Source organism: Melanerpes formicivorus, unplaced genomic scaffold (assembly GCF_026170545.1).
Source record: "Melanerpes formicivorus ecotype bairdi unplaced genomic scaffold, bMelFor1.0.p_v2 SCAF_6, whole genome shotgun sequence".
Classification (NCBI taxonomy): Eukaryota; Metazoa; Chordata; class Aves; order Piciformes; family Picidae; genus Melanerpes; species Melanerpes formicivorus.
Window position 1 is genome coordinate 12,387,097 of NW_027142358.1, and position 15,902 is coordinate 12,402,998.

Genomic DNA, 15,902 nt, shown 5'->3' on the forward strand with positions numbered 1-15,902 from the left:
AGTGGTCCCCAGGGGAGAAGCCAGCTGCAGCAACCTGCCCTACTAGCAGTTTGTGCTGGGAAAGCTGTAAAACAGGTGGCTTTTCTGACACGTACATGTGCCAAGAGGACAGCTGCTTCTGCCAATGCAGAGGGATGCAGCACTTTCCTGCAAGGGCCTAAGGAAGACCCATGTGCAGCAGGTGAGCAGGACATCCCTACCTAGTGCAGCTCCCTTTTCCTTCACCAGGCACATGCTCCAAGGGGAAAGCCCAATCCAAATATTTTCTTTTCTCTTAGGAAAAATAGTAAACAAACCACATCACCACAAAAAACTATCTTACTTGGATGAATGGAACAACCAAACTGGCATAAACCTGGTTTCTTCAGTGTTCTTAGCATGCAAAGAGAAGGCATGTTCTTTGCTAAGAAGGGATCCTCACTAGGTCACAGTAAGAGGTCTCACAAGAAAAACATGAGCCACTTGGTCTTTGCTAAAGCCTATTCCACAGGGAGCAGGCGCCGCTGAAGGTATTGATAAGCAGATGCTGAAAGCAGTCACAGGTGTCAACCCAACATCACTATAACAAAATTACTCTTTTATCTAATCCAAAATGAGGGAGCCAAATCACCCTGCACTGAAACATCTACAACTGGAAGCACAAAGCTCTGTAACATGCACTCAAAGATAAAGCATAAAGATTTAAAACAGATATAGCATATCTACGACAAGGCTATTGTCACCTGGCTCTTACTAGTGCTGCTGAAATAGCTTCGGCAGTTAGCCTCCATTCTGTGCTGACGTCTCTGTTCAGCAGCCTTCCCACCAAACACATCTTGGTACAATTATGCTTAACTCCCTTCTTCATCATAGCTCTTTCCCATAGGCAAGAAAGAAAGGCCTGGGCTTCTCCACTAAGCCTGACTCTCTTAGGTGAGTTCAACTCCTCTCCTTGACAACCCAAGCCAGGTGGTGCCACACTCCTCTACCACTCCTTGATGAAGAAGCTGAGCTCTTTAAACACCTGCTGTTTCCCCTACACCTCTTCCACTTACCCTGCTCCTCCACCCCATGCTGATCTCAAGCACAGCTCAGAATGTGGAAAAGACAGAACAAGCATCTCTCACAAAGACATGGCTTTGTCCAGAAAAAAAAATAAGGGAGACACAGCTTTCCTTTAACTTGGGTGATGTGTCTATGGAGAGAATGAAAATTCTCCCTTCTCCCCAGCTGAAGCCAAGAGCGACATGCGCTCCTCCTTCCCTTCTAACCTGCTCCAGCAGCTGCTCTTTTCTTTGAGCAGTTTCTGTGCAGCTTTGGTGGTTCTTACATTGCTATGATGCTTGTGAAGATGCTCTACCTGTCTCCCAGAAAGATGAGGCTCAGGTGGGTGTGTACAAGGTAGGCCGCTGCTGACTGTTGCAGCATTCAGATGATGAAAGATAGCCAAGTCCAGTACATGGTTCTCCTGAATGGAGCTAGTGGGGAGTAGTCAAGACCTAGTTTAGATGCTGGTTTATCAGACAGTCATTTTGATTAATGTTACAGCAGACCAGTCTTATTCCTGAGCAGGATAGACACGGTCAGTACCCATATGAGGCAACTGGTACATGCAAACGTGTGGCCAGTGGCTCTGCAGGCTAAGTTGGTTCAAGTTTCTCCTTTCCAATCCTGTACAGAGGAAATGGTGGAGTCTGTTTCTACAGTCAGAGGTATTGCTTCATGAAAGATCTAAACCAGATGGCAAAGCACCCACCAGCTCTGAGCTGAGACCACTTTGTGAAATGCTACCTAATAATGCACACCACCTCAAGAAAACCTAAAAATCTGCAGACACCAGAAGTGGACAACAGTAAATAATGAAGTGAGGAAGTTGGCAGAAGAGAGCTCTGGGAAAGGTCCCCTGCTTTCTAAATGCCACCTGCCTTCCTGATGCAGCTGAGCCAGTACAGCCTCCCACATTTGGCTCCCTCCCCATGGGGCTAGGACATGGATATCATGCTCTCTGGTCCGTCACAAATACAGACCTTCAGGACCTACCTCTCTCACAAGTCCCCAGTACCTCCCTGCCTGTATCTCCTTGGTACTGCAACCCAAGCAGGTGATTTTTAGCCGATGATTTTAAAGACCTGTTTGGCAATTGTCACTGGATACTTCCCAATATGCAGATTTAGCAAGTGTACCTTCTCCTCCATCAGCCAGATTATTAATGGGAAGGTTGAATAACACCAGACCCAGAACAGATGCCCCTGAACTTAACAGACCTCTTCCTTTTTAACAGTGAACTGTAGATAATGCTCTGGGTATAATTAACTAATTAGTTTTGTACCTAGCCAACATTCCATCTACACCATCCTTAAGAACCATTTAAATAGCAAGCCAAGGCTCTTCCTTTTCATGCCCTTACCTTGTCATAGAGGAAAAGCAGATTATTTTGACCAGATTCTGTTCTTGACACGTCCATTTGGCATCTGCTCACAAGTAGTGCTTACGAGTAGTGAGATTTATTTGTTCCAGCATTTTTGGGGTGGTGGGTGGGTGGATGTAAATGCCTTTTGACCTCCATTTTGAAAGAGAAGTACAAAGCTTGCATTTTACACTCTTTCCATGCCTCACTGTTCCCCAGTAGTTCTCATAGATAAGAACAAATATTTCTGGGATTGCTTTGCATGGAGTTCACCATGTTCAAATGGTCTGAAAAATTCCCATTTATCTAAATACTATCTTATTTGCACTTTCCTTATTCAAGGCCAGACTTTTAGTCACTGTCATCAGCATGATTTGTGTAATCCTTTTCCCTATAGCTGTCTTTATCTGAGGGCTAACAAGGAGTGCACCAAACAGTTTTCTCAGTGGCTGCCATCAGTCTTTACTTCTTCTTCTGAAAAAGCAGTACAACATTGTCCTTGGTTAGTCTCTTACTGTTAATACAACGAAGACTTTTTTTCTCTTGCTTGGTGCATGATAGCTTTTACCATGGTCTCTCAGCAGAGCTCCAAAATACAGACTGGAGTTCACAGCAAGTTTGCCGGTGATGTGTGGCATGGTCAACACACTGGAGGGAAGGGGGACCATCCAGACGGACCTTGACAGGCTTGAGAGGTGGGCCAATGCAAATCTCAAGAAGTTCAGCAATGCCAAGTGCAAGGTCTTGCACCTGGGTTGGGGCAATCCCAAACATGGCTGGGCAGTAAGTGGTTTGAGAGCAGCCCTGAAAGGAGAGACTTTGTGGGTGTTGGTGGATGAAAAACTGAATGTGAGTCAGCACAGAGTGCAAATTACATCCTGGGCTGCACTGAAAGAAATGTCATCAGCAGGTTGAGGAAGGTGATTCCGCGTTTTTCACCTAGTGAGACCTCACCTGGAGTACTGTATCCAGCTTGAGGACCTCCAAGCATAAGAAAGACGTGGACCTGCTTGAGTAGGCTCAGAGGAAGGCCACAAAGATGGTCAGGGGGCTGGAACACCTTACCTGTGAGGACAGGCTGAGAGAGTTGGGGTTGTTCAGCCTGAAGAGGAGAAGGCTGTGGGGAGACCTTTCAGCAGCCCTCCAGTACTTAAAGGGTCCCCAGGGGAAAGATGAGGAGGGATTCTTTACCAGACAGGGAGTAATGGTTTTAAACTTTTGAAAGAGGATTTATATTAGTTGTTAACATCACATTTCCTCACCGTGGGAGTGGTGAGGCACTGGAACAGGCTGGCACAGGTTGTCCAGAGAAGTTGTGGATGCCCCCTCCCGGGAACTGTTCAAAGCCAGGTTGTATGGTGCTTTGAGCAACCCAGTCTAGACAAAAATGGCCCTGCTCCTGGCAGGGATGCTAGACCTTCAGGGTCCCTTCCAGTCCAAATCATTCTATGATGTGAATATCCAAATACCTGCTGGAGAAATGAAAACCTGGGCTGGCGTGATTAGATGGCTGTGGACTCAGTCTCTGCTTTGACTGCCTGCCTTTCAAGCGCTGGTTACGGCAGGCACGGGAACCGCCGGAGCTAGGCTCCGCTCCCCTCGGCCCACAGAGGCCTCTGTGCGGCAGCGCGGGCTGCGCCCCTCGCTGAGCGGGCGGACCGAGTCCAGGGCGGAAACAGGCGCGGTGGTGCCACCTAGCGGCTGGGAGCACCCAGGGCAGCTGGAGGCCGCGCCGGCCGTAGTGCCCGGGCTGCGCTGGGCTGACGATGCAACGCTCCCGATGGCGCCCGGAAGATGGGAAAAGCCTTCGGGCAAATTCTTCGCCTCTCCTGGTCCCCGACGGCTCTTCAGCCCAGCTTCACCTCTTCTTGCAGCCTGGGGCTCCGTCTTCTCCTGCTCTTCAAGTCTTCGTTTCTGCAACTTGTCCCCTGCTCTGCCTCTACAATGCTCCTGTACGTGCGGGCACGCCCGGTGCCGCTGAGGGAGCTGCTAGGACAGCTGCAGGCGTGTGTGAGGAGGGAGCCAGTGACCGCCTCATCGGGACCACAGCTGTCCTAAAACGTGCCCCAGATAGTGCCATGCAAGAGAGAGGTCACCCCATTACTCCCACGTGTTCACCATCCCCTTGTCTCTATAAAGAGCTCCCAAACGTGCAGACCAGTTTACTCCTCTTCTCCAAACACCATCACCTCAGCTGACTGCTCCTGCATTTCACAAAGCCAGGAAGGAGCACACTGGGGAGTCCAGAGCAGAGGCCCTGCTCGACGAGGTAGGCTAGACAGGACACTGGCTTCTGCCCTCTCCTGGGAAGTGGATCCTGCAGCCTACAGCCCTGAGGCAGCTTTCCAGCCCACTGCCTTGAGGGCACAAATCCCATTCACCAGGTACGAGCCAGCCTACTCAGAGGCTTAGACACTAGGGTGATCCTGGCCAGACAGGTTCCAAAGTTCATTGTGTCTTTATTAAGCACCATGCCTTTGTGCAGCCCAAACAAGCACCTGGGTTTTACATCTTCCTCTCATTTCTAGTTTCTTGGTGGCAAGCAAAGGGTATTGGACAGAAGGACCATCTGTTGACTGTATGACGAGAATGGAGACAGGGATGACAGCACTCGATATGAGTGATAGAAATCATCCAACTTTATTGTTCCACGCTTCATTATTTATAGTCTTATCTTATGCATAGTTAATTCTATTCTAATTTAACACATACTATTGGTTCATCTCTAAAAGGTTACATCATTATTTTCACTACTCTGTGGTTTTTTCTACTCAGTCTAATTGCTCTTTTTCCCAGATCTCACCTCCTCCTTGTTTGTCTCTTCTCAGGGGCAGCTTGACCTTAGCATACCAAGCAATCAGCACTTTTCCACAACTCCTGCTCCATTGCTATATTTTCAACAGAAAGTCCTTCAAGGCCTGAATTGCACAGGTGTTCCTGGGACCCATGTCTCTTCTCCCTCAGCCAATCCTCAACAACTGTAGAAAGAGGAAGCACTCAGGGACAGATCTTGCCAGGTACCCTGCTGTTGCTAGTCCTCAGGAACACCCAGGATCTAGACAGGTAAAGCAATGCTTTTCTCATAGATCAGAAATAAGGCCATGTATTAAAAAGGCATAAAATAATTCAGTACATACACAACATCATTTACTAGTCACTTTTACACATCACACAGAGGCAGATGCATCCTGAGAGGACCTGGCTCTGGGACCCTTCTGCCACCAGCCCACATTGTTTGCCCTGGCCTGGGACCATAGGCAATACCTCACATGATCTGCAGGAAACATCTGACCCCTGCTCAGTTCCCAGGGTCTGAGGCAGTAGATAGCCAGGTTAAATAGGTTGTTTAACATCATACAAGGGGCATACTCAGTGTATCAGAGGAGAGATGATGAGGCACAGAGATGGATAAAAGAACTTGTGCAAGACCAAGATACAAACATGTGATACAGTTGGTCCCAGGACACTTGAGTGTCTTGGCCCACATCCTGTCCTCCTAGTACCACTGTACAAAGGCAGAGTAGAATCTTTATCATGGCCCAGGATAGAAGTGAGAAGGGCACCAGATAGGTAGGTTCCTTCTTTCCGTACATCAGCCGAATGAGCCTAATCCCAAGCAGCATTGTATTGGCCAGAAGCAGGTGCTGGTTTGAAGGGAAAGAACAGCTCTGAAGGAGCCTTACAAATGTCATTGCAGGATGAAAAAAGACATTCCCAATTCCCATCCCTGCAGTACCTTAAAAAGCAGCAGGAATTTTCCAGTTCAGTACTGCTTCCACTGGCAACCTATTTGGGCTGTTCCACACACAGAGTAGCAGCAGACTGGGTTCTGCTATCCCCTGGAATTGGGGACCACAGAGTGGGCAGCACTATTTTAAGAGGTGCTTCCCTACTTTTTCCCCAAGGAGATACTTGGTACATGCAGGAGCCAGGTAATCCCTGGAAAGGAGGTGAGGAAAAAAAACAAAACTGAGAGACACAGAAAAGAGAAAAAAATGGAGAACCAAAGCCCTGAGATCTGCAGACCCCAGCCACCTCCCCTCTCCTCCTGATATTAGCCTCCAACAACCCGCATCTCAGTCTGGCATGCTGCTCACTGCAAGACACACACACCACAGGCCAATGCACAAGTTCATCTGAAGGCTATTATCCAGAGTGACTTCATCATAACCCCCACCAAACCCAGGCACCTGAGCTCCAGAAAAGTGGAAAGTACCTCCTTTCCCTCTCCATTCCCTCCACCCCAGAATCTTCTTCCCTCCCTGTTTTTATTCCCTCTTTGGTTTCTCTGTGCTCCTCAGGTAAGTCTGAAAGAAATGGTTGCAGAAGAGGACTAGATGTAAGGAAAAAATTGTCCAGGTTGTGTGACAGACCTCCATCCAGAAGACAATCAAGATGTTCATTATTACATATGCCAGCATCTGCAGCACCTGTGTAATGGTGATTGCTATGGCAATGGAGTGGGGTACCAGGAAGCCTGCAGGTCGCACAGTGTAGTACAAGTACATGATAGCATGGATACTGAAGTTCAAGGCTGTAGGCCTGCCAACGCCAGCCACCATCTCCTTATAGCCATACCAGGTGACTATCAGTGTGGTAGAGTGGTGGTACCAGTTGAGGAAGATAAGCTTCTTTTTCCAGAGAACAATGAATCTTTGGTTGTGGGAGAGGTGCATCATTAGTCAGGTAAGAGCAGCACAGTTGCACAAATTTTTATGTGAGGCAGAATAAGCAAGGTGTAATGCTGAAGCTATTTAGTAGCTAGATCCCACCAAAACTTAGGTTGCTATTGAAATTGTCTGTATCAGTAAAGCCCATATAGTCATCTACCTCCTGGCATGCTAGGGGTACATGAGCCCCTTGCACCAGCCTTTGTTACCTAGCTTTCCCTACATAGTATTTCAGATCAGCTCTCTACTTTTTTTTTTTAATGGAAGCTGGGTGGAAAGCCCAGGTCTCCCTTGCCTGCTATCTTCTTGCTACGGTCATCCTATTGCAGAATTGCCTAGTCCAGACACTAGCCCGAGGATCAAACAGAGCAGTAACATCAGACTGCAACCCTGTAGAGTGCAAGCATGTTGGCTGGGCTGAGCAACAGGGAGGGAGAAAATGAGTGACATGTGCAAGGCTGGACAGCCCTGTTCTCCACATAACACTTGGACAGAGATCTGTATAAAAATACCTGCTTGTAAAAGCAAAGACTTGTACCTGTAAAGCAGAGGAGATGAAGTAGTCAGGAAAACCTCAGACTGCTCTGTTTCCAGCCCCGGCAGAGTGCTCCAACCAGGAAAAAAAGACTTCCCACTCTCATGTTAAGGTTGGACTTTATCACAAGAAGCCCACCCTGACAGTGAGTAGAACCAGTGAGGAAAAACCCTGGGGAATGCAGAAAATAAAATGAACTGTTACATTGTGAAGATTTCCACAAAGCCTTGATGGGACACTGTGGGATCTGTTAACCTGCGAGCAGAATCATGAGCAAACAGGTCAAGGCATCTTACTCACTTGCACATGTGACTCTGCAGGCAGAGGATGCTTTCAAAGAGGCCAGTTGCACCAGAAAGCTAGGGGGCCCAAGGGCCATGCATTATGTCTTACTCTTTTGCAATGCTTTAGGGCAGCGCGGCAGGGCTAAGTGCTCTGTTTACCAGTACAATGGTTGCTCCTTGACCCCTTGCCATGCTGGAACCTTCCTACACGCTGCAGCATGACTTCAACAACCGTTTGCTCAGTCCCATGAGCAGCCACAGCCCTTCCCTTACAGCCGCAGGCGTGAAGCCAGAGCCCTACAGCCTCTTCTTCCTCGGGGCTGAGGAGCCTGCACCAGCTTCACAAGAAACAGCAGGACCCGACAGGGCTACCTGGGACACAACATCCTCTCTTGGCAGTTCTCTTGCATGCATTCTCTAGCTTCCCGCTTGTTAAGTTCCTCTCAAAGTCGTACTCCCCCTGCAGCTGCAGTTCCGATGAGTCTAAGCTCAACTCCGTATCGAGCGTCCTTAAATACCACATTTAAGGCTCCAGGTCTTAAACAATGACCTATATGAAGAGAGTAAGCTACAAACTGAGTGCTTTGCTGGTAGATAGCATGTTTGACTTCTGCCAAGTCCGAAGAGCACAGAGGGGAAGGCTCCAGGTACCGTCCAGAGTCAGTAACAACATATCAAATCCTAGTAGGCTCCAAAGTGCAGGAAGTGTTTTTTACGAAGACAGAGTAAGTAGTCTCTCTCCTAAAAATCTCACAGACAAATTAAAAAAAAAAACAAAAACAAAAACAAAGCTTTGGAAAGCAAGCATCTATGGCTACATGGCCTCACAGATCAGTCACTTCCATAGCAAGTGGCACAAAAGAAGCTGTACAGGGCAGCCTGTTGAAGACTTAGATGCAATGGGTGCAAAGGAAGTGATGAGAAAGCAGCTATGCTAATGAGGACACTGGCAAAATATTTTCAGAACTTGTTTATTGGCTTGCTGATTCTGTAACTGTATTGTCACTAATTACTTACCTGCTTCATACAGGTGGGAATAGGAAAGCATGAGACAGAATAGTTGATTTGTTTAAAATAAAACTTATTTATTAATTTAAATTCCAAGTAGGATATGCCAGTTCAAGCTCTTCTAAATAAGAGAGCCCTGACAGTCTCTGCAGAACCACACGCAGAACCAGCCTCACTCTAACAGAACCACACTGGTCTAAGCTATACTGCCATCCCCACCAGGGCAGAGAACAGCCAGTTTTCTGCACAGGAACCAAGGGCAAACAGGTCAAGGTGGCACATAACCACCTCCAAAGCATCTTGTTGTACCACCTGTGGTCATTACTTGTGGATTACACATCAGAGCACAGTGCAAGCCATTGAAAGACATCCTTGTACAAGCACTGGAATCTTTCATTAGTGCTTAGGATAATGTCCTGACTCTATGTCCCTCATGACTGTGGAGAATATGATTTCATATATGGGCTTTCCCAGGGACAGCCACACTGACCCCACTACTAAAAGAAAGAACAGTAGGTTATTTTTCCTTGATCAAAATATCTTTTGGCATCAATAGAGGTGACATAGCAGGTAAACCATGATTTTGTTACACATACTGCAATTTGGTTTTGAGATAGGAAGAAATGGTAAGGATGAGGAAACAGAATTTCTCTCCTGGTTGGTTCCTTGAATTTGGAAAGGAACTCAGGTTTACCAAATATTGCAGCAAAGAACTTGACAGAAGATGCAGGAGGAATTACCCGGGGATGTTAGGCTTACACTCAGCTAACTTAAAGCTTGTTCCCATATACATGGTAAAATACTGGAACAGGTTGCTCAGAGAGTTGGTAAGTGCCCTGTCCATGGAAACATTCCAGGTCAGGTTGCACGGGGCTCTGAGCAACCTGATCTAGTTGAAGATGTCCCTGCAGGGGAGCTGGGACTGGATGACCTTTAAAGGTCCCTTACAGCCTAAACTAATTTATGATTCTATGGTAATTCCTAGACATAAAATACAAATCAAGGTATTTACATTTTATGGTGTTTCAAGTGTGGGATGCTCTGAAGAGTTGGTTTTGTTTTGTTTTGTTTTTTCCCAAAAAGGGCAGCAGGAGGTAATAGAGCATAGTAAATAGCATAGCTGTGCAAAAGCCAAAGCTTCAAGCACACAAACACATATTTTTGTGCAGATAGAGGCCTTGTGAGCCTCTGTAAAAGTCTGTAAAAGAACAGTTACAGTTGGTTTGGGTAAAACCTAGCCAGTGGGCATAATTCATTCCAATGATAGGGAAGAGCTGCAGTGCAAGTCTCCAAGGCAGAGAGCTTCAGTTACTGATGCAGGCAGGAGGAGGTGTTGACTCAGGGAGGACTCTGCCATCTGTGTGCATTTACAGATTTGTTTTCATTGCTTCTCTTTTTCATGTCTATCTGTAACCCTTTCCCCCCAGCCACGGTGAAACAGGTGCATTTATTGGAAGGTGGAACAAAAAACACGGAGAGTAAAACCCAGCAATAAGAGATGCAGGAAGAGCTGGGGGGGACCCTGGCCCCATCCCCAGTGCAGTGCTAGGTAACCATGAGCCAGCCTGGAGCCGAAGTTTGGTGCCTGCACACGGGCACACTCTGGCAGCAGTCACAGAGCCTGTGACACCACGGTCTCCAGAAAAGTGTTTCTTGGCTCTTTGGCCGTTAGAGGGGAGCAAAAGCCTGCAAAAGTGAAAGAAGGCATCACCCTCTGAGCAGAGTCCTTCATTCTCCAAACGCAAGGGCAGGCAGTAGTCTTACTGTGCTCTTCCCTGAGACTCCTCAGCTCTTAGTAGTCCTCCCCTGCAGTAGCAGAGCCCTCAGGCCCAAGGAAATAATCCCCTCCTCCTTGCAAGCAGTCCATCAGTCTCCCTTCTCCTTCCCCAGTCTCAGGTCACCTGTGTTGCTTTGCAAGAGGCACCCAAATAGGTTGATACAAACAGCGTTAGAATTTAATATCTACACCAGAGGAAATAGGACTTCCTTGTAGCTTCCTGAATTATGTTTGACTGGCAGTCATTAAGAGACAGTTCAGCAATAATATCTCTTCTTTACACTGGCAAGATACAGCCCTCATGTGTGAACCAGACCCTCACCATACAGCATTTGCAGGTGGTTGTTCTGAAGGATGTGTGTGATGGTCAAGAAAGCAGGGCATCTGGAAGAGATTTTGCAGAGAGCTAGCCAAAATATTGTCCTTTCATGTATACATACACTAAAAGACAGCTTCTGGGGAACACACATTGGGACTGCCTTCTCTCTGCCATGCTAGGCTGTATTTCCCAAACAGGACAAAACTAAAGCAGACCCACTGAATGGGATGACAAGTCCTCTCAGAAGGGATTAGTGGGAGTCCTTACTAGTGCTTCGAGTTACTTCTTGCTCTCTGACCTAGTTGCTCTCACTGAAACCTCTCCAAAGGGAAAATAATGTAAGAGGTAGCTAATGTCCTAAGGGTGAAACAAAATGATGCTAACATCAAGAACCATTAACCCAAAGATGTCATAATATGCAATCACCTTTGGGTGAATTGGTATCATGGCTCTAAGCTAAGAGTTACAAATCCTGTATAAAACCCTAATGATTAAAAACAAGTTCTCTTTTACTGGTTTTGTGGTAGCATGTAACATTTAGAAAACCACTCACCTCTTCACAATGAAGCAGGATCACTCTAGTCTTCCAGGATTACCAACAACAGAAGAAAACTCAACACTGCGAAGCTCTTTACTGAGGTTCCTGAATTTTACATCAGCACATGGTTCAATCTGAAGATCTTGCCTTAAAGGAATGCACATAACTGAATTCAAAGGAGATGGGGCTTAGGTTACTCAATGGCATCTCTACTATAGCACTGCTATAAATTTATTACTAAACAATAAAGTTTTCTTTAAGAAGATTGCTACACAGCTATTCCTGCAACAGACATCAGCCAGTATAGCTGTAAGAAACTGAGAGGGGCCTAGCTTCAGCTGCATACCATATCATAGAATCATAGAATCAGTAAGGTTGGAAAAGACCTCAGGGATCAAGTCCAACCTATCACCCAACACTTCATGACCATAGCTTCAAGTGCCATGTCCAAGCCTTTTTTGAACATCTCCAGGGATGGTGACTTTACCACCTCCCTGGGCAGCCCATTCATATAGCAAATAACTCTTTCTGTGGAGAACTTTCTCCTCACCTTGAGCCTAAACTTCCCCTGGAGCAGCTTGAGACTCTGTCCTCTTGTTCTGGTGCTGGTTGCCTGGGAGAAGAGACCAACCCCCACCTGTCTACAACCTCCTTTCAAATAGTTGTAGAGAGCAATAAGGTATTCCCTGAGCCTCCTCTTCTCCAGACTAAACAAGCCTGCCAAATATTTATCATGTCACTGTCCAAAAGTTTTGCCTTATTTGCAGGTGAAATTTTTCTGACTTCAGTTACCAGGAGAGGGCACAGACCACCTGAGGAGATGCTGCTGCATGGTCCCTGCACAGTGTGACCAAGTAGGCTTTTGCCGTAAGCCAACCACAGAGAAGCCCTTCCCTACCACCATGCCTACTGCTGCTCTGTGGCTCCCCTTCATCTCCTATCCCTGCCTGACACCACTACCTAGGTGAGACAGTAAGAGTACTCCTGTCATGTACTTCTGGTGGCTTGTGTCATGTTTGTCCTTACACACCTTGTCGGGAGCTTGTGCCAAACGTAGCAGCTGGCTTTTCTCTGCCAGGAACAAGGAATAACAACAGCTACTGCCTGGTGATTACATGTAACTCCAGCAGCCTGAAATATGCTGGCCTCTGCAATACAGATGGTGAGCCAGGTAATCCCCACCACTGAAATACAGCTCATCCCTCCAAGGAAGCCTCCCTCCTCAAATAAATCAGGGTTTGGACATTTACACCAACCTGGTAATTCCCTGCTCCTGGGAAAAGGGGTGATTAGAGGTGTAACAAGCAAGCCCTACTGTGCAGCTACACCTGCTGTAACACCGCCCCAGGGAGGTCCCTGTGGTGACAGGGGGATATGTCTACTCCAACAGTGGTCTCAGTGGCAAATGGCCACTGCTAGGAACCGGGCACCCACAGTCTGGAGTCGTTTGATTCCTCTGTGCGAAGTACCTACCCAAGGGTGCTAAGAGGGCTGGCTGATGTTGTTGTGGGGCCACTATCCATAATCTATGAAATGTCATGGAGGTAAGGAGACATCCCTGAAGGCTGGAGAAAGGCTAGTGTCACCACCCACCCCCTCTACAAGAAGGGTTCCAAAGAGGACCCAGGCAATTATAGACCCATTAGCTTCACTTCAATCCCTGGGAAAGTTATGGAACAAGTCCTCCTGGGGACTGTCACAAGTCAACTGAGGCATATAATCAGGAAAAGCCAACATGGATACATCAGGGGCAAATCTCCTCCTAGAGGCTTTTCCCTTAACAGCTGGAGCAATTTCACACTTGCCTGCAGAGGGAAACAGCTCCTCTTTATTAGCCAAATTTTGTTGACACATTTGGTCCCTACCTTACCAGGCTGGAAAAAGCAGTTGTGGAGCTCACGTAGCACTGCTGTGGTCCACAACCGGGCTTTCCTGTAGGGATGCTGCCAGGAGGTATGTGAGGACCCTCCCACATACAGAAGCACTGGGGGTGAAGCAGCAGTAGTTTATTAGCTATTTGCAAAGTCCTGCAGGAGAGCAGCACTTGAAGTGGTGCCAGGTCCCAGTGTGTGTGCTCCAGCAGTGCAATGGCCACTGATGCTGGGCTAACAGAGGGGTCACAACAGGAGTGGTACAAGCGTGTGGTGTCGGCCCTTTCCTATCCCCAGCAAGAAACTGCTCCCAGCCCAGGGTTTGGATGGAGCTGCCTGGACATCACCTGCTCATTTGCAAACCCAGGGCATCTCAACTTCTGGGATGGCTCCTGCTTGAAGGGCTGCCATGCCTCATGCATAGAGCAGGTTTGTGAGGAGCTGCCAGGGCCAGGCAAACCTGAAAAGCTGGCTCATGTGTGCCCCAATCACCTTCCTGCCCACAGAGCTGTTTGGGGCCCTTGGAGGGAGTTCTGAATACAGAATGCTGGTATTTCAGCATCCCGCTCAGGTTCCCTGTGCCTTGCCAAGAGCAAGGTGGAGTAACAGAAGGCACTGCACAGGGCTCAGATGGGATTGCAGTTCCTGGGTGAGGCTTCTTCAATCCTCCAAAAACTATTGACTCATGTCCTACTTTTCCTTGAAGGGGAAAAAAAAAAAAAAAAAAAAAAAGAAAAAGCTCATTCCCTGCTTGCTGCCTCATAAACCATAGTTTTACTTCTTTTAAGTTACACCACAGCCCTATCTGCCTGCTTCTGTGCCTGTGATAGGGAAGGGCACCTTGCCCAGGGATCAGGTACTATGCTGAAAGCAGAGCTACCTGAAGGATAAAGCTCACCTACATCCCTTCCCCCACTAAGGCTGTTAATGCTTGGAACAGGCTACTCATTATTCATAATTGAACTTAATAACTAGCTTAAGGCTTTGTTATACTTTCCTTCTGTATTTAATACTCAAAGAATAACAAGTAGAAAAGCAAACAGAGAAAGCATAGGTTTAAGAGGAAGAGAAAAGATCTATGGAGGATGGCAATAAAGCTGGAAAATCTAGAAGAACCTTCACCTTTAAGGAGTCTATCCAAAAACTTCCAGAAAACCACCCCACAACTCAAAGAATGCTTCCTGACAGACTCTTTTTACTTCGGGGGTGTTTTTTGAATGTCCACTTCTAACTCACAGGATCATTGGGCAGATTTGTGCCTTCCTCTATTAGAAGTAGTTCCCAACAAAATGATTCATTTTTTAAATACACTATATATATACACACATATAGTGAGTCTCTGGATACACAGGCATCCTAACTCTGCAATACCTTTGTGAAATGAAAGTAGTCTTCAAAAGCCTAAGGAGTTAAGGATCTATCTGATAGGAAATAACATGATAATGCTGTATGTGGTGCTGGCTTGAATTTCATTCTGAAACTCTGAACAGTAAGAAGGCAATGTTCTCAGAAAGGTGAAAAATAGGCTCACATTTTTGTGAGTCCACACAAGCTTCTAAGGTTTCAAAACAATGTGGAGGTCTCTGATGCCATCCAGACATGGTGCCACTGTTACCTCTGTGCTGCCAGCACTGGTGATCTGCATCTGGCCTGAAGGATTTTGCTGGGTAAGGCTGATGATGGTACCCTCTCCTGCAGCTCCTCCAAGGCTAGTGAATGCTGTGGGGTACAGCCAAACTGAAGCAGTCCCTCACCTGCACTATGTTTTGCCACACAGGAGGACTGCAGAGAACAAAGACAAGCCACTCCACTGGACAGGGTCTGCAATCATTGTGCATTTGTCCTCTCACTTTTTTTTTCTCTTTAAGTTCAAAGCAATCTAACACTATCACCAAGCCACAAAACTCCCAACTAATTTGCTGTATTCAGGCTAGTCTAAATAGCACAACTCGCATGTAGACAGCAGTAATGATCTCTCTCTTCCACCCCAGAGATGACAAAGAACTGAGTAAAATGCCCTACCTCCACCCCCTTGTCCACACTTCTCTCCTAGGAACAGCAAAGCCATCACTGTTCAACTGGCAATGAGCTAGCATGCTGTGAAACTTGTGGCAGTATCTTTTCCCCTCACCCCCCTAAAAACTCCAAACCTCATCCAACTTTCAATTTCAACTCACAGGCAGAAAAGTGACAGGTTGACAGTGTTTCTACCACTTACCTACAATCCCTGTTTTTCCCCTACTACCTGTTAGGAGCTCCCTTTGCTCAGATCTCCTCCCACCTCCTACGGGGGACAATTAACTCTGCAATCTCAGCTTGGAAAGCATGAAGCCACACAGGGCTGCTGGCAAGAACAATTGGTTGCTTTGCCCATGTCTGTTCATGGTCAGGCTTGGACTTCCCAGGAAGTAGCAAGAAACTCCAGAAAGAGCAGTTTCTGCCATGGGGTAGTTACAGATCCCACTTTGGGTTTACAAGCTCTTCTTATCTATCCTTGATGGCAAATGAGATTCT